The following is a 23,971-nucleotide window of genomic DNA, read 5'->3' on the forward strand; positions in this document are numbered from 1 at the left end:
ATTATACAGTATAAGAATTAGTTATAAAGGTTTCAGCCATGATCTACCACGAAGTCAAGAATCAAAACGTTGCCTGTAGTCCAGAAATTAGATGCTTACCGCTTCCTCCCTCTTCCTCCCCAAGAGGTTACCACTGTTCTATTTAGGCAATCACTTCTGTGCTTCTCTTCATATTTTAATAATTTCTAAACAATATAGTGCAGTTTTTAAACTTTATATCAGTGGAGTCAGAGAGGGAGGAAGGGAGGGAAAGAGAGACAGAGAGAGAGAGGTGGGGAGAGGGAGGGACAGAGGGAGAAGGAAAGAGAATCCCAAACAGGCTGCATGACCAGCATGGAGCCCAACATGGGGCTCAATCTCACAACCCTGAATCATGACCTGAGCTAAAATCAAGAGTTGGAGGCTTAACAAACTGAGCCATCCACGTGCCTCTTTTGCATTTGTTTTCTTTTGTCAGTATCATGTTTTAAATTTCTGTGCACTTTGTTCTATATAACTGTTGTTATTCATTTCCAATACTGTATAGTCCTCTACTGTTAACAAATAATGATTTACCTGATCCTTGTACCACTGATAGGTGTTTAGGTTGTTTCTAGACTTTTGCTTTTAAGAAGTCTATACCTATAAACAAGTACACATATTTTGCACATATCTATGTTGTTCTCTAGGTTATGTACTTAATAGTAGAATTACTGAATCACTATATATATATATAAATTTATATATATATAAATTTAACTATAAATATATTTATGCTTAACTATAGTGCATACTGCCCAACTGCTTTTTAAAAAATTTTATTTTTTCAGTGTTCCAAGATTCATTGTTTATGCACCACATTCAGTGCTCCATACAATATGTACCCTCCTTAATACCCACCACCAGGTTCACCCAAACTCCCACCCCTCTCCCCTCCCAAACCCTCAGTTTGTTTCTCAGAGTCCACAGTCTCTCATTGTTCATCTCCCCCTCTGATTTCCCCTAATTCACTTTTCCTTACCTTCACCTAATGTCCTCCGTGTTATTCCTTATGCTCCACAAGTAAGTGAGACCATATGGTAATTGACTCTCTCTGCTTGACTTATTTCACTCAGCATAATCTTCTCCAGTCCTGTCCATGTTGATACAAAAGTTGGGTATTCATCCTTCCCGATGGAGGCATAATACTCCATTATGTATATGGACCATATCTTCTTTTTCCATTTGTCTGTTGAAGGGCATCTTGGCTCTTTCCACAGTTTGGACTGTGGTCATTGCTGCTATGAACACTGGGGTACAGATGGCCCTTCTTTTCACTACATCTGTATCTTTGGGGTAAATACCCAGTAGGTCATAGGGTAGCTCTATTTTTAATTTCTTAAGGAATCTCCACACTGTTTTCCAAAGTGGCTGCACCAACTTGCATTCCCACCAACAGTGTAAGAGGGTTCCCCTTTCTCCACATCTTCTCCAACAAATGTTGTTTACTGTCTTATTGATTTTGGCCATTCTAACTGGTGTAAGGTGGTATCTCAATGTTGTTTTGATTTGAATCTCCCTGATGGCTAATGATGATAAACATTTTTTCATGTGTCTGTTAGCCATTTGTATGTCTTCTTTGGAGAAGTGTCTGTTCATGTCTTCTGCCCATTTTTTGACGTGATTATCTGTTTTGTGTGGGTTGAGTTTGAGGTGTTCTTTATAGATCCTGGATATCAGCCCTTTGTCTGTACTGTCATTTGCAAATATCTTCTCCCATTCCATGGGTTGCCTCTTTGTTTTGTTGACTGTTTCCTTTGCTGTGCAGAAGCTTTTGATCTTGATGAAGTGCCTAAAGTTCATTTTCGCTTTTGTTTCCTTTGCCTTTGGAGACATGTTTTGAAAGAAGTTGCTGTGGCCGATGTTGAAGAGGTTACTGCCTATGTTCTCCTCTAGGATTTTGATAGATTCCTGCCTCACTTGGAGGTCTTTTATCCATTTCAAGTTTATCTTTGTGTATGGTGTAACAGAATGGTCAAGTTTCATTCTTCTATACATAGCTGTCTAATTTTCCCAGCACCATTTATTGAGGAAGCTGTCTTTTTTCTACCCGATATTTTTTTCTGCTTTGTTGAAGATTATTTGAGCATAGAGTTGTGGGTCCATATTTGTACTCTCTACTCTATTCCACTGCTCAATATGTGTTTTTGTGCCAGTACCATGCTGTCTTGGTGATCACAGCTTTGTAGTAAAGCTTGAAATCAGGCAACATGATGCCCCACTTTTGTTTTTCTTTTTCAACATTTCCTTAGCAATTCGGGTTTTTTTCTGGTTTCTGCTTTTTTTAAAGTGGATATGCTGATTTACACTTCCACTAGCAACATAAGAGATCTTGTATTATTCTATACTCTCTCCAGCATTCAATTTTATATTTATTATGTTTACATACTAACTAGTCTAGTATGCACATTGTGGTATCTCGTTGAAGAGTTCATATGCATTTTTCTGATTACTAAGGAGGTCATACTAGTATATAAATTTTTTATCTTTTTTTTTCAGTATTTGTTCAGAGCTATTGCCCATTTTTTGGGTTATCTGTCTTTTCCTCACCAATTTATGGGACTTATTTCTTATATAACCTGGATACAATTTCTTTGTTATACATGTATCAAATATCTTTTCCCACTATGCTTCTTGCCTTTTCATTCTTTTGATGGAGTCTTTTGATGAAAACAAGTTCTTAACTTCAATGGTGTCTAATTTATTAATCATTTCCTCTATGCTAAGAGATTTTGTATCTTGTACGACTTCTCTGAGGTTGTGAAGACATTTTTTCTAATTTAATTTAATTTTGTTTTTTTAATTTATTAACATAAGATGTATTATTTACCCCATGGATACAGGTCTGTGAATCATCAGGCTTACACATTTCACAGCACTCACCATAGCACATACCCTCCCCAATGTCCATAACCCAGCCACCCTAATCCCTCCCCCTACCACCACCTCCCAGCAACCCTCAGTTTGTTTCCTGAGATGAAGAGTCTCTTATGGTTTGTCTTATTCTTTTATGTTATTTCCTGTAAGCTGTCAGTTGGAGTGAAGCTGCCACAGAATTTACCATCAAGCAGCTGGAGCTACATGAGGAGGGGTAGAATGGAGATGTGGATTTTAGGCTGGTGACAATCATTTATCATAGAAGGCTTAAAGGGGCCATACATGAGACCAAAGTGCGCAGAAAGGAGGGTAGAGGCAATAGGCTAGTCTCAGCACATGATCTGCAGTTGACCATGGAGAATAACAAGTTTTTTCTCCCAGGTCTATGTTGGGCACATACACACTCAAAAAACCATAAGGAAACTTTGTTTCTTATTTTGGTCAACTCTGATCCAATTTTTCACAAAAGAAAAACTTTGAGAGAGGCGAAGAATAAATAGAGATACAAGATTTTGTTTTTATACAAAATATCTCCTCTTCTAACATGGAAAACTCACAATTCAGGTAAAATTTAAGATATGGAAGAAATTATGAAGTTAAGGTTAGACTGTTTGGTGTTTGTTTTTTAAGACCAGAGATTACCAACTTTGTGGAAGTTGTTTCATTTTATAGCTTCCTATTCTCCCTGTTTTCACCTCTCCAAATTATAGATTTTATTTGTATTTTATAGAATATTAGATTTGGCAGATCTCAAATCCTTCCCCCCCCCTTTTTTTTTCAGATGAGGATACCAAGACTTGCATGTGGTCACAGAGCTATTTAGCAAATCAACAAAACCAGGTTTCTGACTCTCCATGCTTTGCTTCTCAAAGTGTTATGTGGTACATTTTAAAAAATAAAATTAAACTGCTTAGAGAAATTTCTGACAACTTGAGACACAATTTGGGATGATAGAAATATCTGTAGTTGTTGCTACAACTACAACTAAAACTTCTAAAGTGGTAGAAAAGTCCATCAAAGTGTGGCCAACTCTCCAACTCTCATCTTATATAAAATATTAGATATTTGAATCAATAAGAAAAATTAAGTAACTACATTTTTAAAATATGCAAAAAATTTGAATACATATTTTACAAAAGAGGATACCCAAGTGACCACTAAATGTGTGTAAAGGTGCTCAACTTTGTTCATCTTTTTGAAGACGCAAATTAAACTAAATGTGGTACAACTACACACACACCAGAATGATCAAAAAAAAAAAAAAAGAAGTAAGGCAAAATAAAACAAGAGCATTACAGACAATACCAAGTGTTTGTGAGGATGTGGAACAACTGGAACCCTTATACTGTGATGATGAGAGCATAAAATGATCTAACCACTTTGGGAAACTGGCTGTCTACTAAAGTTGAATATATGGATACCCTATAATTCAACAGTTCCACTGCTAGATATATGCCCAAGAGAATACATATGTGTACCAAAAGACATATATTTTTTCATAGTATAACTTTCTATAAGAATCCACTTTGGAGCCTTGCCAAATTCTCTTCAACAACAGAAGGATAAATAAATTATGGCATAGTTATATAATAGAGCACTACCTCATAATGAGAAAACATAAACCACTACCACATGGAAGCAGTATGAATAAATCTCACAAACATAATTTTTAAGAAACAAAGACACAACAGAGTACATCATGTGCGATTTCATTCATACAAGATTAAAAAACAAATTTATGCTGCTCGATGTCAAGATAGTGGTTACCTTTGGGGGGGTAATGATGGGCAAGTGGAATTCTGATAATATTCTCTTACTTGATCTGGGTCCTGGTTATACAGGTGTGTTTAGTTTGTGAAAATTCACTAAGCCATGCATTCATATGTATGCGTATTTTTTTCTTCCTTTGGGCTATGCTTCAGTAAGATGCTCAAGAAAATCTTAACTTCCAGCCAAGTTTCAAGGCCAGAGGTCTTAAGGAAAGTAACGCTACCATCCTCATGACAATCTGAATACATTTTCTATTTACACAATGCTCCTTCCACTTAGCCTGGCATCTGCTGCACATCTGTATCCCCCATGGCACTCAGTAAGTTAAACAACCCAGATGTTGAAGAAAAATCATAACAGTGGGGAGATTGAATTTAAGATGAATAGATTGGGGAGGGAAAGATAACTTTTCAATTGACATCAGGAATGAATAGAAGGGTCTATAAGGAAACAAGAAAAGAGAAAATGATCATTTTGGGCAGGAGTGATGGCAGATTTTGCAGTAGATTCTGGCAGATCGTGAATGGGCAAACAGAGTACAAAAATGAGCGATGGTTATGACCAGTGTAAGGGACAAGGCAGGGAACTGGGGAGTTCCCTGTTCCTGATAAAGCACATTGCTGTCACTACCTGATTCTGCCAAGGGAGGTTTGTATTCCTATCTCATAGAATACTTTTGAAAAATACATAAGCCAAAAAGATAGATGGAGAGAGGGAGTGAGAGAGAGAGAGAGAGTGCAACTTCTGTCTCAAAATATTCTTTTTTTCTGTACTAGAATGATCGTGGGGACTTGCTTTGATAGCAAGAAAAGAAAAGTGACTTTGAGCACTCACAGCATGCAAGGAACATACATAGGAATCATAACAGTTAATCCTCATAGCAACCTATGAAGAGGTGAGGGCGACTCTCATTTATGTTTGGGACTTGAGGCTGAGAGAGTTGAGACACTAGCCCACTGGCCCATAGTAGTTGAAGACAGAGCCTAGCTTTGAACCCATGGCAGTCTGAGTGAAACTACTTGCTCTGACTGTGAAAACAAGAACCTCTTATGAAAATTGCTCTCATTCTCCCATTCTGCATTGTGCTTCAGGAGAGAAGATTCTCGAAAGAGACAATGGGCTTGTGATGTCTGGTTAGCATGTCTTCCCTGCTTTATGGAAAGCAGGCTGTGATAGCATTGATGCAAAAAGAGGTAGGCACAGGGAATCCCAGACATTGTGCTGGGGGGGTTCTGATGTGTGCCCAGTACACTGTGGACTGGCAGACTTAGGGACAAACACTTTCCCTTTAGGTGGGACCTGAGCCTAAGCCGGCTTAGAAAAGTGGGTATATGTTTATATGATGTGATTTTGGTTGTGTTACAAATACCCAAGGGAACCCCCAATTCTCCTGTGTTTGCTGCAATTCCCACCTCAGCTGCCTCTGCATTAAAGCATCACCCTCCAAGGGTAAGTTGGGAATTGGAGAGGAATCCTAGCCATTTATCACAAAGGCATCAATTATTTCATTGGGAGACCCCATTGCCATTTTGTCTGGGACCCCAAAGAAGACAATTTTGATGGAGGGGAATGGGAGGGTCAGTGCTACTGATCTGAGGTTTGTCTGGCTGCATTAGGAAGTAGGGTTTGGGGTGCACACCTATGCACCTATTAGGCAAAGTTGTGGGAAAGGGAAGGCTGGTGGCTGTACTTGGGAATGAGAGTGGAGGTGAGGGGGAGAAGAGACACACACACACACACACACTTTCTTCTATGGGCTCTCTGTGAGTAATGCATTTTAATGGAGTCAGATATTCTGTATTTGAACTTCACTTCTCTTACTTGTCAGTGCATGAGCATATGACCTGGGCCAAGCAACTTGAGCATATGACCTGGGCCAAGCAACTTAACCTTTTTGAATCTCATTAACCTCATCTGAAAATCACTGTAGGAAAGATGGAATGAAAGAAAAATCCACCCACCACTTCCCAAGACATGAACAAGTGTATGGTACAAGGTCCTGTGGATCTATTCAATATGACACTGCAGAGCCGGGACTCAGCCCAGGGAGGGTGGATGGACCAGAGGGGAGGAGAAGGAAGCATGGAGGGACTCATGTGGATGCAGACTTCAATATCATACCAGAATTATATAGTAAGTAAGACTTTATGATGACAAAAGAGGCTGTCTTATGAAAGAGTGGGCCCCTTATTGGTGGAAGAATCATACAGAAGCTGCAGGGATACCTGTTGGGCACATGGAAGTCTGGACTCCTGCACAAATGGAGATTATTTTGAGCTGGCATCTCACAAGTGAGGCAGATTCTTGGGTCGCTCTTTTTTTCCAGCATCAATCGTGTGGTTGCTTTATTATTCGATGACTGACTTCTGGTTTGACAGTGTAGTGGACACTGGTTGGTGTCCTAACTGGCATTTGTTCTCTTTACTGTATCCAAATTTTCATTTGAGGAACTGCTTCTCTCATTGGGTAGTTGTAGCAGGTGCTGTCAATGCTCCACTCTCATCACCCACAGTATGTACTCTAAGGTTCTGGCTTCTTTTGCTCAACATTGCATTTGGACTGACTTCCAACTGTCAGCTCCTGAATTTCTTGTTCTGAAAATTTTCTTTGACTTCTAGAGCTTTCTTTGAAACACAAGCCACTATAGAGAATTAATGTCTTCTAGAACCAGTCCTCACTTAATGGCAGATAGGAATGGGTGTATAAACACCCCAGGTCCCTTGCCAATCAGTCGTCCCCTCCCTCTCTTCTTCTTTATCCCTTTACTGATGTTTTCCAGGATTGCCTCCAAACATTTAAGTCTTTATTTTCAGGATGTGTTTCTAGGGGAACCCAAAGTAAGAGAGTAGCCGTCCTAAGGTTTGCATGGGATTAATCCCAGTTTGGGTTCCAAAGGTAGACTCTGCGTGATATAAGCAAATGAGCATGATCTCACATCCCCTGGCCTCAGCAATTTATTTAGGGTGGACAGTAACCAAGACCTACATAAGTCAACATATGACTTCCATGATTTGTTTAGGTCTTGTCCAGTCAGCAGGACATGGATTCTGACTTGTCCATTTCTGCATCTGTAGTTCTTACAACAGGCTCTTTGTCAATGCTGGGCCCTAATTCATGCTAACATAATAATGGTCAATAGAGCTACATCATCACTCCTCTCACCAAGAATTGCACCTTAAAAGGAGGAGAAATGATTTACCCATGAAATGTATATCCCTACGCATGGGATTTTGGCAGTGTAGCAGTGATTGGAGAAACTCATCTGAATAAGAAAACCTATTCTCTCAACAGTATAGATTAATTTTGTCTACTTTTGTAATTATGTAGTTTACATGAATAGAATCATATAGGGCATATACTTTGCTCAGGCTTCTTTACTTCAACATGATGTTTGAAAGCATTCATAGTGTGGTCAGTAGCAATGATTTATACTGTCTCCTTGTTGCATAGTATCCCATCACATGGGTATAAGCAATGTATCTCCCCATCCTACTTTTTAGGAACATTTGTCTCCTTTCCAGGTTGGAATTACTATGAATAGTGCTTCTATGAACATTTTAGTACATGTCCTTTGGTGCTCATAAGGATGCAGTTTTCTTCAGTTATCTCCCCAGGAGTGGACTTGCTTAATCATAGGGTATGCACGTGTTCTGTTTTAGCAGACATCCCTAATGATTTTCCAAATTTGTTGTATTGTGCTTTGTATTTTTAAAAAGCCTGAATTAATTCTCAACATTTAAAAATAAATTTCCCATAAGAGGAACTGACAAACCAAGGGTTGCATTGCTCAGTGAAATTAGACTGGCTGGAGCTAGTTCTAGACACCCACTTTCAGCAGGGAGCTTACTTACCACAGTCCCCAAACAGTTGCTTCACTCACTGACAGTAATTTCTGGACCCCTGCTTCTGGGTTTTCTTTTCCTTCATTTATGACTAAAGAAACATCACAAATGAATATAAGGGTCCCACAACTACTTCTTTTAAGGATTCTAGAACCCGGCTAACTTATCTCTTTGGTTTGAATTTCATGAAGAAGCAGACCCTGAGATGAGGATGGGAGTGCAGATATTTCATTTGGAACATGATCCCAAGAAACAAAGTTGGGGACTAAGGAAGGGAGACAGGGAAGAAAAAGAGGATAATGAAGTGTGATATTAAGGGTGGGCATCTGGAGCTCAGTTCTACCAGGGAACCCTGAGAGCAATTTGTGGAACACATGCTTGAGGACTGCCGGGGTAGTGGTGTTCACAGCCCGGAACTTTTGACCTGCTGTACTTATATGCAAGATGGGCTCTGGAGATCTGAGAATTTCTCAGGCAAACAGAAGAAGATGCTGGCGGTTGGAAGCCATGTCCTAGAATGCTAACACAAGGGCATACCAAATGAGGCACCAGGAGTGGCTACCGCCTCACTGTAGTCACGTTTACTCCCAGGTTTCCAGTCCCTAAAAATCCTATGCACTAGAACCCTGGTTCCTACAGCCTCACTACACAGAGCTGTCAGTGCATTGCTTTCCACCTGTGAACATGAAGTCTCTACTCCCATTTCAGAAGGTCCATCCTCTCTCCTCTACCACCCTCTCCTTCCTGAGGGTGTCCAGATAACTGCACATCGATGGTAGTCCTATTCCTATTACAAACCAGAGTCTCTGCACAGAGAGCCTTTCACTGCTTGTATTTTTCCTGCCCAGGCACAGAAACATTTCCTTCACTTCTGTGCAAGTGCATTTAGAAGATTTTTAATAATGCATTTACCAAGGTAGATTCGTCTTCTCCTTGCATGTCCTGCGATTTGCAATCGAGTAGAACAATTAAATTGTTGCACATCCCCCTAAACTGCACTTAGAGTTGACTGGAGATGGGAAATCTCTGTGGCAATGAAGTAGAAATCCTTCTTCTTTTTATTGCTCTGCAATTTTCAATTTATATTTCAGAATGATTTTATTTAAAAAGAATTCTTAGGTTCTTAGAAGAGAATAGGATCTGTGTGACTAAGAGACCTATGCATTTATCAGATTTTGCAGTAATATCATATACACTGCAATGCCAAAAAAAAGTGGCAAGCAGTCCCTTTCACAAAGGGATTTTTGCAGAAGGGAAAATCCAGCTTTTCATTTAGGAAAGAGCAAATTCTTAGCCATCCTGAAACTTGAGTGTGAGTCTCCCAATTACGATAATTTGTGGAGGGATATGGTCAGGGCCAAATCACTTTCCATTTTTATCAAAACAGCCAAGGTCTAAAAACAAAACCTCAAAAAATAGCTAAAGCAATTAGAAAAAGAGTAGTGGCCATCATTCCCATTTTAGCTGATTTTAAAAAACTCATTTGAAAGCGACAAAGGATTAAAAGATATAAAACCAAACCAAAGCAATAACCAAAGAAACCTTGTGAAAATTCCACATGGCTAACATGTACAATGGGAGATTTTGATCCAGAAGTACTAAATTCCTGACTGGAGAAAATCACACATTAAAGAATCACTTTCAGTTAGTACTAGGTATTTGTGCACGCACACACACACACACACACACACACACACCACACAATTGGTTCTCATCACAGGGGTTATATTCTATAAAATCACGATAGACACTGAGTTAACACATATTGAATTATTGCTCCCAGAGGAAAGACGGGGTAAGTTCCTACGTGCCTCTGATCACAACATTTTTGTCAACTCAAATGCCATTTGTGTTCTATAGGTTGGTTTGCCAATATTATTGTAAAACAAGCCAGTCTCATCACTGTGTTTCTTTTTCTTAATTTTATTATGCTATGTTAGTCATCATACAGTACATCATTAGTTTTTGATGTAGCGTTCCATGATTCATTGATGGGTATTAAGGAGAGCACATATTTCATGGAGCACTGGGTGTTATACACAGTCTCCTCACTGTTGAAAACACTCTTCCACTTAATCCTTTACCTGTATAACACTGAGTTATAAAATTAAAAAAATTCTTTCATAGCTTCTTGATCTGCAGAACCTACAAATTTAATATTTTTCATGTCATATTGCTTTTTGAAACATGCAAGCCAGCTGCTCCTAGGTGAGAAAGGTGTCACATTTTCTTGACCCTAGGTAACATGACTATGAATTTTTTTTGTATTCAGCCTCACAACTATGCCATGCAGTAAACATTTTTTTGTCAGTGTTCATCTCACACGTTGACAAGTTTATCTACCTTTCCATCTTGTCCATAGCACTAGAAATGATATTCTAGAACCTTGTGGAGTGGCCTCCAACACAGATTAGTGAATTTTCTCTCTCTCTTTTTTTTTCATGGAAGTACCATACTAGTGATTAATGAGCACTGAACTCACAGCCAACAGCACTAAAACTCTTACCTGAACAAAGTCTCTCCAATAGCTTCTCTGGGAGGCACATCACAGCCTTCCTGCACTTGGAAACACTAGGATGGCATATGAGTGCTATGTTGGGGATTGAGTTAAACTGCAAAATCACCAACAAAAAGCACAAAACATGAAATACATGACTCTAAGTAGACCATAGCAGGGACACTTGTTTACAGAATAAGAGCTGAGAGAGAGCAGAGCTCTGTCTTGTTTAAACTCAGAAGGAAATGTGCACATCTAGTGGCTCAAATTTGTCACCACTCTGCAAATGTCTGTTATTGACTGTGGAGGTTCTGGGGTGTGGATTTTGGAGTTACAAGTAAATTTTAGTGAGGAGGTGAATTTCCAAATATGTAACCCATGAATAATGAAAAAAACAACTATATATTCTTGTTACTTCATGTTTCATATGTCAGCTCTGGGTAATTCCAATAGAATTTTCATTAGTATTTTTCATGCTTTCACAGGGCAAGGATGATATATTTTGGAACATACATATATACATTTTTGGTATTTTCCCCGCCCCTTAGTTTTCTCATGCTGGAATTCTCTCACCTGCCCTGATTTATAGAAAAGGTTTTTCTTCCAATCCTTAACTACTATGTCCTAAGTGATCTCTCGGGGATATATCAATATATTTTGAATCCTGCTTCTGGCAATATTTTTAGTTATGTGACCTTTGGCAAATTGCTTAACCTCAAGGAAATGTATTGCCTTATGCAAACTGATATAATAATACTTTCCCCCTAACTCCACTATTAGAATTAAATAAGAAATATAAAATACTTATTTATGGTCATACTATTATTCATTAGATGGCACTTCCTGTTCTATGCCCTGATTTGAATGGAGAAACATAAACTAGTTTTTAAAGACTGGATTTGGAAGTCATTTGCCTTGTTCAAATTCCGGCCTCACCATTTACTCACTGTGAAAGTGTGGAAACAAGTGTGGAGATGAAGCCTCCTCCAGCCTGGGTCCCTGAGTGACCACGTGGAGCAGAAACCCCCACTCCACCCCCTGACATGACAAGAGTGTGGAAGGAACCCATGCTAAGCCCTGGAAATACCGCATGGCTTAATTGTGCAATGGCAGACTTGTACCTCAGAATAAATTCAGAGATTAAGGGACTAATTTATTTCTGTGGTGTAACCAACCCTAGCCTGACAAATACTCACAGGCATACAGGTCTGTGACTTCCTTAGGGGCAAATTATTACTATAATTATACAGTTAAGTATGTGGATGGTGAGCTTATGAGAGCTTAGAAAAGAATATGATGATCTCAAAAGACCCAGATGTGATTCTTTTATGCATATTTATGTGTTTGGGGTCGGGGTGTGGTGCATGCGAAAGAGGGGGTGCCCAAAGAGGAATTAAAGCTTTAGTATACTCTCAAATCATTATTAAAATTATACCATGTGGTTATATAAGGGAAAATGGAAATGGTAGAGTGACAGAACATTCTAGGTAGAGGAAATTGTGTGTAGATCTGTCCAGAAGTGTAAGGAAGCAGGAACTGGTGAGGGCTAGAGCTCCCTATCATTACTAGGAGGTCACTGAAGACTTTAGAGTAGGGAAATGATAGGAGTTGAACAAGGCTCTAGATAGATTACTCAATCATCAGCATTGAATACTGATTGAAATAGAGGGTTGTTGTAAACAAGGAGAGGAATGGGAGGCTTTTCTCATTTTATCTCCATGCAGAGTCAAAGTGTCTACCCCTGAATGAGGGAAGAGATGACTCTCAGAGGCACTAGAAAAAGAAGGCATTTTATATGGTGAGTGTATCTGTCAGCTGTAACCATAATAATGCTGTAAAACAGCAACAACAAAACAAACCATCAAAAACTCAGTAGCTTCTAGACAAAACATTTTCTCACTCATGAAGCTGCCAGTTAGTTAAAGTTTGGCTGATCTTTCCTGGATGCAGCAGAGCTTGGCTCCAGGCTGAAGGCCAAGCTTAAGCCAATTCCACTTGTCTCATTTTGACGCCTAGGGGTAGTGGCTACCCAGAACATGTACTTTTCATAATAATGGTACAAGTGCAAGAGGTTAAACCCATCTATGAGCATATGGTAAGCCTCTTCTCACATCAGACGACTAACATCCCACTGGACAAGAAATCCACATGAATAAATCTGAAGTCAGGGGGTAGATATATTAGTTGGGGTTCTCCAGAACTAAGAGGATATTTACTTACTTATTATAAGGAATTGGCTCACATGATTACAAAGGCTGACAATTCTCAAATTCTGCAGTCAGCAAGCTGGAGACCCACAGGAGCTGATGGTATAGTTCTACTCCAGCAGCCAGCAGGCTTAATACCCAGAAAAAGCTGATGTTCCAGTTTGTGTTGGAGCACAGGAAAGAACTGATATCCTAGCTCAATTCAGTCAGGTGGAAGGAGTTCCCTCTTCTTTGCAGAAGGATTGGCTTTTATGTTTTATTCAGACTTTTAACTGATAGGATGAAATCCATCCATATCTGGGAAGGCAATCTGCATTACTCAGTTGACTGATTTAAATGGTAATCTCATCCAAAATATCCTCACAGACACACCAGAATAATATTTGATCAAATATCTGGGCACACTGTGGTCCAGTCAAGTTGACAGACAAAATTACTCATCACAGTGAGGAAGTACACTCTGCAGACTGTGAGGATCTGTGGGGGTATAACATTAAGATCAACGGTTGAATCTGTGGCAGTGGGTTTAAAATAAAGTGAAATCAAATGTACCGTAAGATTTTGAACCTGTTTATCTGGAAAACTGTCCATCTTCTGTGTCATTATTTGGCCAGAGCATGTGTAGTTAAAAATCATGCAGCTGAGTCCTGCTGTAGCTGGAGAATAAATGGGTCCAAACACATCTCCTGCCAATGCGAAAAGAGTTTGAGCTTCAGGAAGTGTCTTCAGACCTTCTCATTCTTCATTTCACTGCCTCCCTTTGAAGACTGTCATTGTCTCTTCCTCTAGCTTTACACTTTGCTTATAAGCTATGAGCCTATTGGCAAATTATCAACCTCAGTGTACTGTTTCTTGACCTGTAAAATGGGAATAATGATTCTATCTACTTCATATTAAAACAGGTAATATAGGGCGAGCACTTAGGGCATTATTGAGCTCTGAATAAGTGCTCCACACACATTATCTGTTTTATTATTAACTCAGTTCTCACAACACCTCTATTATTTAGACATGTTTTATAATCTCCATATATTTTTTTAAAGATTTTATTTATTTATTTGACAGACAGAGGTCACAAGTAGGCAGAGAGGCAGGCAGAGAGAGAGGGGGGAAGCAGCCACCCTGCTGAGCAGAGAGCCCGATGCGCGACTGCATCCTAGGACCCTGAGATCATGATCTGAGCTGAAGACAGAGGCTCAACCCACTGAGAAACCCAGGCACCCCTATAATCTCCATATTATAGATGAAGAACCCAAAACAAAGTAAGTAACTTTTCCAGGATTATACAACTAGTGAGAGAAGTCTATTCATCTGACCACCACTTCCACACCCAAATTGTGTTTTTATATTCATAGTCACAACGATATAATATTGTTGTGTATATGTATGCGGGTTCTTTTGTTTTTAAATGCTATCATGTTATATCCATATTTTGTTTTGCTACTTGTTTTACTCAACTTAACACCATATTTTGAAAATCTTCTAGTGTCACCAGTATAAATCCATCTTATATAAAGTGGCAAATAATCCAAGAACCTAAATAAACCGTATTACCTAGCCCTTTCACTATTGAGAAACATGAAATTCTTTTCCAATTCTCCGCTAGTACAAGCAATGCTGTACTAGCCACCCTAGTACAATCTTCCTGGTGTGCCTGCATGAACGTTACTCCAGGCAAGATACTGAGAAATATACTTGCTGGGCCACAGAATGTGTGCGATTACAATTTTAGTACATATTAGCAAGCTGCTCCCCAGTGGACCTTTATCAGTTCACACTCCCTCAGCCAGGAGAGGGGTTTGTTTCTCTGGCATCAGGAATGTAGCAAATGTCAGGGTTAAAATGGCAAGGTCTGGTTGGGGACAGTAAGGGCCCCCAGAACCACGGGAGACTCAGCACAAGCGTCTGATCCTCTAAGGTTTTCATTGGGTCTCCTGGATTCATTTTATTTTCCAATTCCCAAGCATTTCTGGGGGAAAAATTACACAAAAGAGAGTCCTTCCTTTTCAAAGGGGCAGAACATTTTCTCCCTGTTTTTCTGTGCTCAAGAGGCTCCTTAAATCTCACTTCCTTTTTTTGGGAAATAGACCAGGATTTTTTACTTAGCGCAGAGAGAACAGTATTTTTCTCCCACTGCCTAGATAGCCTGGTATGCCCAGCTGGCTCTATTATTATAAAACCCTTCCTAGGAGCCACACCCTGTCCTCTCAGTTAAGTTTAGAGGTACAACTCCACACAACTACTTTCACTAAGGAAGCCTGGGTAATTCAAGAAAGTAAAAAGCGATAGGAATAGAGTCTTCTCCAATGGCCAAAAAAGCAAACAATTTATCATGAGGTATTTCCCTTATGGCAACTGATAGCAGTCTTTGTCGTTATCTACAAAGTAGATAGTCAGCAGACAATTAGGAAAATGCTGTTCTTCTGACAATTTAGGAAGTTCAGTTTTTGGAAACTGGACAGCAAAGCTTGGTTCTAACCTAGTAACCAAAGCTATGTAATTAATTAGTTCTTGCAGGTTTCAGGCGGAAAATGGCGTTGCTGTGTTACAGTAATAATCCCGGTTGTCCCTGAGTTATCAGCAAACTGCAGCTCCTCTCTCAGGGGAACAAACCCTGTAATTTAACAAATCACTGTATTTTGGGTTTTGACATTGCACATGCTTTTCAATTTCCATCTGTTCCTTTGGTTCATTAGTATTTTATTGTTGCTACAGTCAGAAACATTTAAATAGTTTTCTCCCTCTAAAATAACACACCATCAACCATCTTCTGTCATCCCTTTGGACACCTAAAAATGGCATGTCCATTCCAATTTTAAATTGCTTTTAGGAAGTATTATTTTGGGCATTTTCCCCAAAATCCAAGATGGTTGCCTTTGGCTATGAACTAGAATAATTGCTTTGCATGTGAAAACAAATATTCAAAGTCTACTTCAAACACAGATTGTTAGAATAAAATAGTGTCCTTTTATATTCTTGAACCGTATCTTTATTTTAATAGAACAAAGTTAAAAAAGTCAGTGCGTGCCCCCACAAGTGCATAAAAACACAATTTTCATGTACACGCCTGATGCTTTTCCACCAAAATATACATAGACACACACAAACTTCAAATATGAACCCCCATCCGCACTCCATGTACACACACCCACAGTCTTCCCAGAACACATCATACATGTACCAAGCACTAACACATATACTTCAATGCACACATGTACTAACAGACAAAATCACATGCACGTTACATATATATGTATAACCTCAGATACCCACACACACTCCGCTCTCCCTCAAACACATACATGAATACACATCCCCATATATACATGCATGCACACACACATTTACATACACACACGATCCACATATACACAAACCACAAACACACACACATATGACCACCCTGCGCTGTGAGGATGAATGAAAATATTAACCCACCAAAAAGAGCAGTTTTGTTTATAAAAAATTATAGACAATCACAAGTAAAAGTGCACACTAGGAATATATACTGAGAGGTATTTTGGAAAGAAATTTAAGACTATTTATTTATTTAAGAAATTTTAATAACTTCCAGAAAGTCAGATTTTGGGAGCCAAATGGTGGTTTTCCTTTGTTGGTCATGTCCTGTCTGTGCATACTCAGACCAATTCTTCTTCAATTAATATGAAAGGTCAAGACCAAAGTTTCAAGAATAAAATCAGAGTATCACACACTCACACACACACATACATACACACGCATTTGTAATATCCATGGTGGTGGAGGACAGTATGGTTCTAGAATGTACTGTGGATATACCATGTGTAAAGAAAAGAAAGAGATCTCTCTGAGCATCATTGGGGAAGATAAGACAGTCTTGCTCGAAAATGCCCTTGAGAACGTGTAGCCTTATCATTCTCAGGCTCCCCTTTTTTCTGTGGTAATTCTGGACTGTGCTTGAGCTCCAGCCTCTCGGAGACTGAGTACTTGGATGGACTACCACTGTCTGGAATGCTGCTCATGGGGAGACCAAGAGCCCTCACTCCTAAGGAGAGGCCAGTAGGGCCCTCTGGAGTATGGAGATTATTCAGTGCCTGTGAAAACTCAAAGAAGTATCAGTGACCCTCAAAGAAGGGTCACTCTAAGAGAGACCCTTCTCAGCAAGACCAGGCATCCCCTTGGGATCCACAGTCGTCCTCTCACGTCCTGTTATGTAACTGTATTTTCCCCAGTGCTACTTTAAGGAAAAGTCCTGAGTGCACTGCAAACTGCTGTCAGAACTGCAAGTGTGAATGAAGGTCAAATGCAGAGAAGCCTTGAACTTAGTGACATCATACTTCCCGAGTTTAAGGGCTGTCGCAAGTTGGCTGATGGGAAATCAATTCATGGAAATTACTGTACTGAGAACCCTACTAGACTAACTTTCCTGTTCACCTTTGTCTCCATTTCCTCCTTTCCCCCTTCCATCCCTATTCACCTTCCTTCTCTTTCCTTCCTTCCTTCCTCTTTTTCTCCTTACTATTGTCCTTTTCTCCCTCTACAGTCTGTAATGAAAGCTATGGCATTGTGTTCCAGGAGGAAAAGTATACAGCAAGCCTCTACTTAAATATAATCCACATCGGCAAATGTCCAGTTGTTTAAAGCAGGGTCGTGCTCCAAAATTTGTTATAAAGTTTATATGATCAACTAACAAGCATTGAGTATTGACTTCTAAGTATCTCTCCCAATTCTTCCCCAACAGAAAACCAACTTTAATAACTAGTCCATTACTCTCTGGTGGCCAGCTGAAGTTAGTTTAGATGTGGGTATTTAAGCTATAGAATCCTTATCTTTTTCATCTGAAGGGTCACTAGAAATTCATCTCACATCTACTGTTTCAATTCTCCCACAACTGTTCCCAAACTGAGCTCCTTTATGGAGGTCCGTCCCTTCTTCAGACCTCTATCACATTCCTTTCCTCTAATAAATAAATAAAGTCTAAATTCTTCACCAAGTTCACACTCAAAGATGCTCTTTGCAGTCTGGCTCTAATCGTCCATTGATTCACTTCCTAAATTCTAAAATTTGGTCCCAAGTTTCAAATGTTAGCTCTTGCTTTCCTTTGGGCTCCATGCATCAGAAGCTCATTCATTCTTGAACTCTGGAGAAATCACACATTTCTATGCGTCTGAGGCAGAATTAATCGTTCTTTCTTCTGGAATCCCTAGCATGTGACTTGTGCTTCCCCTCAGCCCTGGACCACAGTTAGGAGTCTGCTGTCCTCTCTTTTTGAGGACTGGCACTGTCACCTTGGTATAACCCATAGTTCCTAGCAATTTGCCGGACACAAATAGAAGCTTAGTAAATGATAATAGAAATATGAACTTGAAAACCTCAAAGCTATGTGGCTATCTGCTATTGTTACCTGCCTAGCACCCATTCCCTCTCCTTCAAGTAAAAGCATCTGGATTTTTCCTTTAGAAATTGTATCTTCCTAAATCAAAGGTCATGGCGGCTGACCTCACTCCACTGGCTGAGGGGTGTGCATGTGACCTGAACTAGCCAATCAGATTCAAAGGGATTCCTCCAGAAAGAGACACAGCCGAAGGGTTTGCTAAAGGGAATCCCAGTCGTTTTATTTATCTATTTTTGTTTAAATAATTGGAAAAGAAGTTTGTTCCTTTGTTACTGAATGAAACTATCAGGATGCAAACCTGGACTACTATGGCCACACTTACTATTACCTCTTAAGAGAGTTTGCTTCCAAATGATGCTCATATAGAAGAAAGAGCCAGGAGAGAGGGAGGGTTGGATTCTCGATGGCAGATTTTGATTTTGACCTGAAGATGTGTATCCATGGATGTTTGATGGCACAACCCAATATGCTGCTATTTTTGTTTTAATCAGTTGAATTTTTCTTTTGTTTCTATTCTTTTTCATTCACTCATTAGTTTTTCCTGACCTCTGTATTAAAAAGATTCCCATGAGAGCTATTTTGTGGAATAATATAAATAAGCAAGTGTCTGTCCCCCAAGGTCAAAAGATCAAATACAAAAAGTGTGTTTTTTGCAACTTTCAATGCCATGTTTCTAAAGACATTTTCCTGAATCCCAATGATCCTAGGTGTCCTAGAACACTGCATCTAAGTCTTAACTATACACATGAATCCTCTGGAGCTCTTGTAAAAATGCAGATTCTGACCCAGCATCTCTGGGGGGTGGACCTGAGGTCTTGCATCACTAATAAACTCCTAGGGACTGTCATTCTGCTGGTCAATGGACCACATTTTAGGTAGCAAGGACCTAGAGTCAAGTATCATTTTTAGTGCCTACACCCCCCCTGCCCAATAGAAATTACCTTTTAGTATGCCACTTAAAGTGGCAATCGTGGAATATGCCCCTGTTTTTCAGATAACTTCCTTACCTTTAAACTGATGTTTTCAAGAAAAAGAAGTGGAGTTAAAAAGCAGGATTATTAATGGTGGGGGGTTGGCGGGGGCAGGGGGATGAATGAGCTATGTGTGAAGCCAGAGCAAAGGCAGGTGGAGTAACTCACTCAGAATGCCACAGATATGCAATGAACATCTTGAAATCCTCTCTTCCCCCATTCTTGAATCATGAATTTGTTTTATTGGAAGCATTTAATTCAACATATTTCATCTCTGCTGGGACTCGGCAAAATTTATGTCCCATGTTTTCTTCTGGGGCCCACCCTGCTGCCCAACAGAATGATGATCCCACCTGGGCTGTGATCTCATTTATTTTCTTCCCTCCGTGCCAGATTCCTGTGTCCTGGTGCCTGGAACTGGAGCAGCATCATTGCTCACCCGTATCCAAAGTTGGCTGCTTACTGACAATGCCATGCAGCTCAGGACAAGCTTTGCCTGTTATCCTGCCTGACGATGCGGTGACTTGCTTTCGCTGTAACTGAAACATATGCCTTGCGAGTTTTGTTACGTTTGGGGATTATTAATAACCATACAAAAGTATTTAAGCAGGCATGAGCACACCATCTTCTGGTAAACATGTCACTTTCAAATCCAGACTCTGCCCCCACATATTCATAAACTTATCTTGTTGGAATCACTTTTCATGTTGGGACTGAGCAGACCTCCCAATTTCTAACACATCCTCTCTGAATCTCTCTGGTTTTCTTTCTCCTCATCAAGAATTACTCAAGCAGGGACACCTGGGTGGCTCAGTTGGTTAAGCGGCTGCCTTCGGTTCAGGTCATGATCCCGGTGTCCTGGGATCGAGTCCCACATCGGGTTGCTTGCTGGGCAGGGAGCCTGCTTCTCCCTCTTCTTCTGCCAGCCACTCTGTCTGCCTGTGTTCTCTCTCTCTCTGTCTCTCTCTGACAAATAAATAAATAAAATCTTAAAAAAAAAAGAATTACTCAAGCAGAGGTGGCATTACTTGGTCCCAAGAGCATCTGTTATCAGCAGAGGTAAACGTGAGATGCTTAATCCTCCTTGAACCCCTTCTCTGGGTCTTGAGTAAGGGTGGATGATAAGGATGTAAGCTCGTTATTTTTGTTTTAAGAGGCAAACTCAACTTCAGACTTCAGAAACATTGGATTCACTGTCCCATAATTTGAGAAAGACACCATTTGGTTACTTCGTCGTTTCTGGAAAATAACGTGTTGACAAGGATGTCAGAACTAAAAGCAAGGACAGGAAAGAATACCTAGAAAAAAATCTGTGAGGCCAAGTTTGTTTTTCTATTATCAGTGTTGGGAAAGAGAGAGCTCGAACTTAAGTCTCTGGAATAAAATGTGATATTCAAAATAATACTTGGCATAGACGGGCCCTATATTTGTCACCGTGAAAACTGAATGAGCAGCTCTATGGAATGAACAAAGCTGGCTTTGCATCAAGACCGACTTCTTCCTGTCTCTCAGCAGGTTTCTGGAGGCTTCTCCTGCTAGCTGATGGATACACACCTCAGGGGATGCAAACCGATTCTTTTACTAGATTAAAGAAAAATCCAACCAGTAACCTAAATATTATGTAAAATGACTATATATGTTGTATTGTGTACACAAATGTAAGTTAAATTTTGATTAATTGATGCTCCCCTCTCATTACATACATCTAAAAATGGGAGAGAAGGGAAGCTTAGCCGTGCCAGAGAATGGGGGAGACAAAATGGCCTTTCTTCCAAATTACTTTGGCTTCGTTTCAGAACCAGTGTCCTTAATTCAGCCCCTTAGGAGTGGAAAATCACTCTTTATGTGTTTGTTATGAACTCTCTTTTACAGTACATAAATAGAGGTGTTATTGGCAGAGGGTCCTCACTAATACCAAATAGATGGGGAGAATGGAAAACCAAGGTTTTGTTTCTTCAGGCTTTTGAGATTACCCCAAGGGGACTTTGCTGTCAGGCGAATAGCTCTATCGACGTTATTAGAGGTCTGTTTGTGAGAGATGTCAAAGTGATAACCAAACAAAGGGGAACAGAGTGTGTCACTCATTGTGGCAAGGATGTTCTCAGTAGTACATATACCGTTACTGTTATGAGAAGGCATCAAGATTTTACCAAGAGGTTCCTATTTATCAATAAATTAAAAGGGAAATCTTTTGTGCACACCTTCCAGTGAGAACATGGTGATTAGCTTGGTCTGGGTACCACGACCTAGAAAAATAAGGGGCTCATTGTGATGGGAGTGGGGCCCACAAGGGGTGCGTATATCATCCAGGTCATTTACTCATGGTGTCTCCCACAGGGCCTGGCTGGCCTGGCTGCCCCCATCACTGGAAGACATCATTTGGGGTCCTGAAACTGAGGTGGGCAGTCCTGGCATCTACTCCCAGCTCAGCTCTGTGTCCCCTCCCAGCTTGGCAAGCAAATCTGCCTCTCTGAATTTCCGAGCTCAGGTTCCTCAAAGGTGACATGAGAGACAGGACCATTCCTGAGACTTTTTATTCTGTGACACTATGATTCTCTCTTCTCCCTTATCTAGACTCTCTGGACATCCTGTCTACTATGAAAATATAGCCAAATTCTGTCCACTCTTCCCACGGCTAGCACCTGGTCCAGCTTCCTCACTCATTTCTCACTTGAATTATCTCAGCAGCCTCTGAACTGACCCATCTGCCTTCTCTTCTGCCCCCAACAGTCTGTTTTCCACCCAGCAGACTGTATCATCATATTGAAATCCTACAATACTCTTCCCCCAGTAACTCCCCACCCCCCTTTTTCTCCCTGGCCTTATAAAGTGCCCAGAGCCTGAGGGCCGAGCTGAGGTCATCTCTCTTATCCCATCTCTTACCATCTCCTACTTGATTATTTCCACCAAACACATAGAAATAGCCAGCCTCCTCCCCACTGCCCCTCATCCCATCTCTAAGCATCAGCCCTTCCCCTTGCTGGGGTGTTCTTCTCACTCCCTCCCAATGCCACCATACCCCAGATACAAGCGTGCCTCTGTCCCGTCCTTCAACCCCTACTCAAATGCTGTCTCCTTGATGAGGCCTTCCCTGACCATTACATTTCCAAGTGCTTCAGTCCCACAGCACCTTTTTTTTTAAATATTTTATTTATTTGACAGAGAGAAATCACACTAGGCAGAGAGGCAGGCAGAGAGAGAGGAGGAAGCGGGCTCCCTGCGGAGCAGAGAGCCCGATGTGGGGCTTGATCCCAGGACCCTGGGATCATGACCTGAGCCGAAGGCAGAGGCTTTAACCAACTGAGCCACCCAGGCGCCCCCCCCCCCCCCACAGCACTTTCTAATCTCCTTATTCTGCCTTTTACTTCCCATAGCTCCCACTTGTAACCTATAATGCAATTCTCATGTCAATTATATATTTTCTTTCTCTTTTACTAGAATGAAGGCTCCATGTGGGCGAGGGCCTTGGCCTATACATGTGATTTTTACTGTTGTATTCCCAGTGCCTGAAAGAGTTCTTGGCTCAGAGAGGGGCTTCATAAAAACTAGTTGAATGGATTAATGAATCCTTGAAACTCTTTACTTTCTCGTCCTGCTTTTGGATGGGTGTGATGCTAATAAAGGATAGCAGTCAAAGTCCCGAAAGAGAAAATGCCTCCATATTGGAAGGTGGGCAGCACGGAGAAGATTGCCTAACTCTCCTTAGGTGAAGGAGAGCTTTACCATTTGGTATTTGCACCTTGAAGTTTGTCATGCATGCCCAGTCATGTCAGTCATTCAATGGGCATTCCCCATGCCCTGCTGCCACTCCTGTTTCAGCGCCTCTGTCTCTGCCTGAAAGTTTTCTCTGTCCATAAAAGCATGTATGGGACCCAAGTCCAGCATGGGGTCACAGTACCAGGGAGTTAATTCCCCAGGGGTGTCCTCAAGTGATAAGCAAAGGGAGTTGATGGCTACATGTGTCCCTTGGGTGGAACCATTCTCAGCCATGTCTCCCTGTGTCCCAGAGGGCAGCAGTGGGTTTAAGCCCCCATTGCTCAAGGGGTAACCTGCTCATACATATACGCTTTACTGACTCCCATCCCTTTCCTGACTTACTTCCCCACTCCCCTCTTCTCTCAAGGATCTCCTTCTGATCACTTCCTGAACAGATTGCATTCTTATCACACAGACTGCTTCCAGGAGAACCCAGAGCTCAGAAACACATATCAAAGACCCTCCTCATCCCTCATGCATAGTCAAGGCCTCTGTGCATCAAGATCCCATTTCCCATGCAAGTGAAGCATTGGCTAAGGGTGTGAACCAGGTCATCCCTAAAGCTCCTTCCCACTGCATGACCCAAAATTTCAGCTTATCAGGGGCAGCTAATATGAAAGGAATAGTTAAGACTCCCAGAATCTGGAGCCAGACTGCCC

Source organism: Meles meles, chromosome 16, assembly GCF_922984935.1.
Source record: "Meles meles chromosome 16, mMelMel3.1 paternal haplotype, whole genome shotgun sequence".
NCBI classification, from domain to species: domain Eukaryota; kingdom Metazoa; phylum Chordata; class Mammalia; order Carnivora; family Mustelidae; genus Meles; species Meles meles.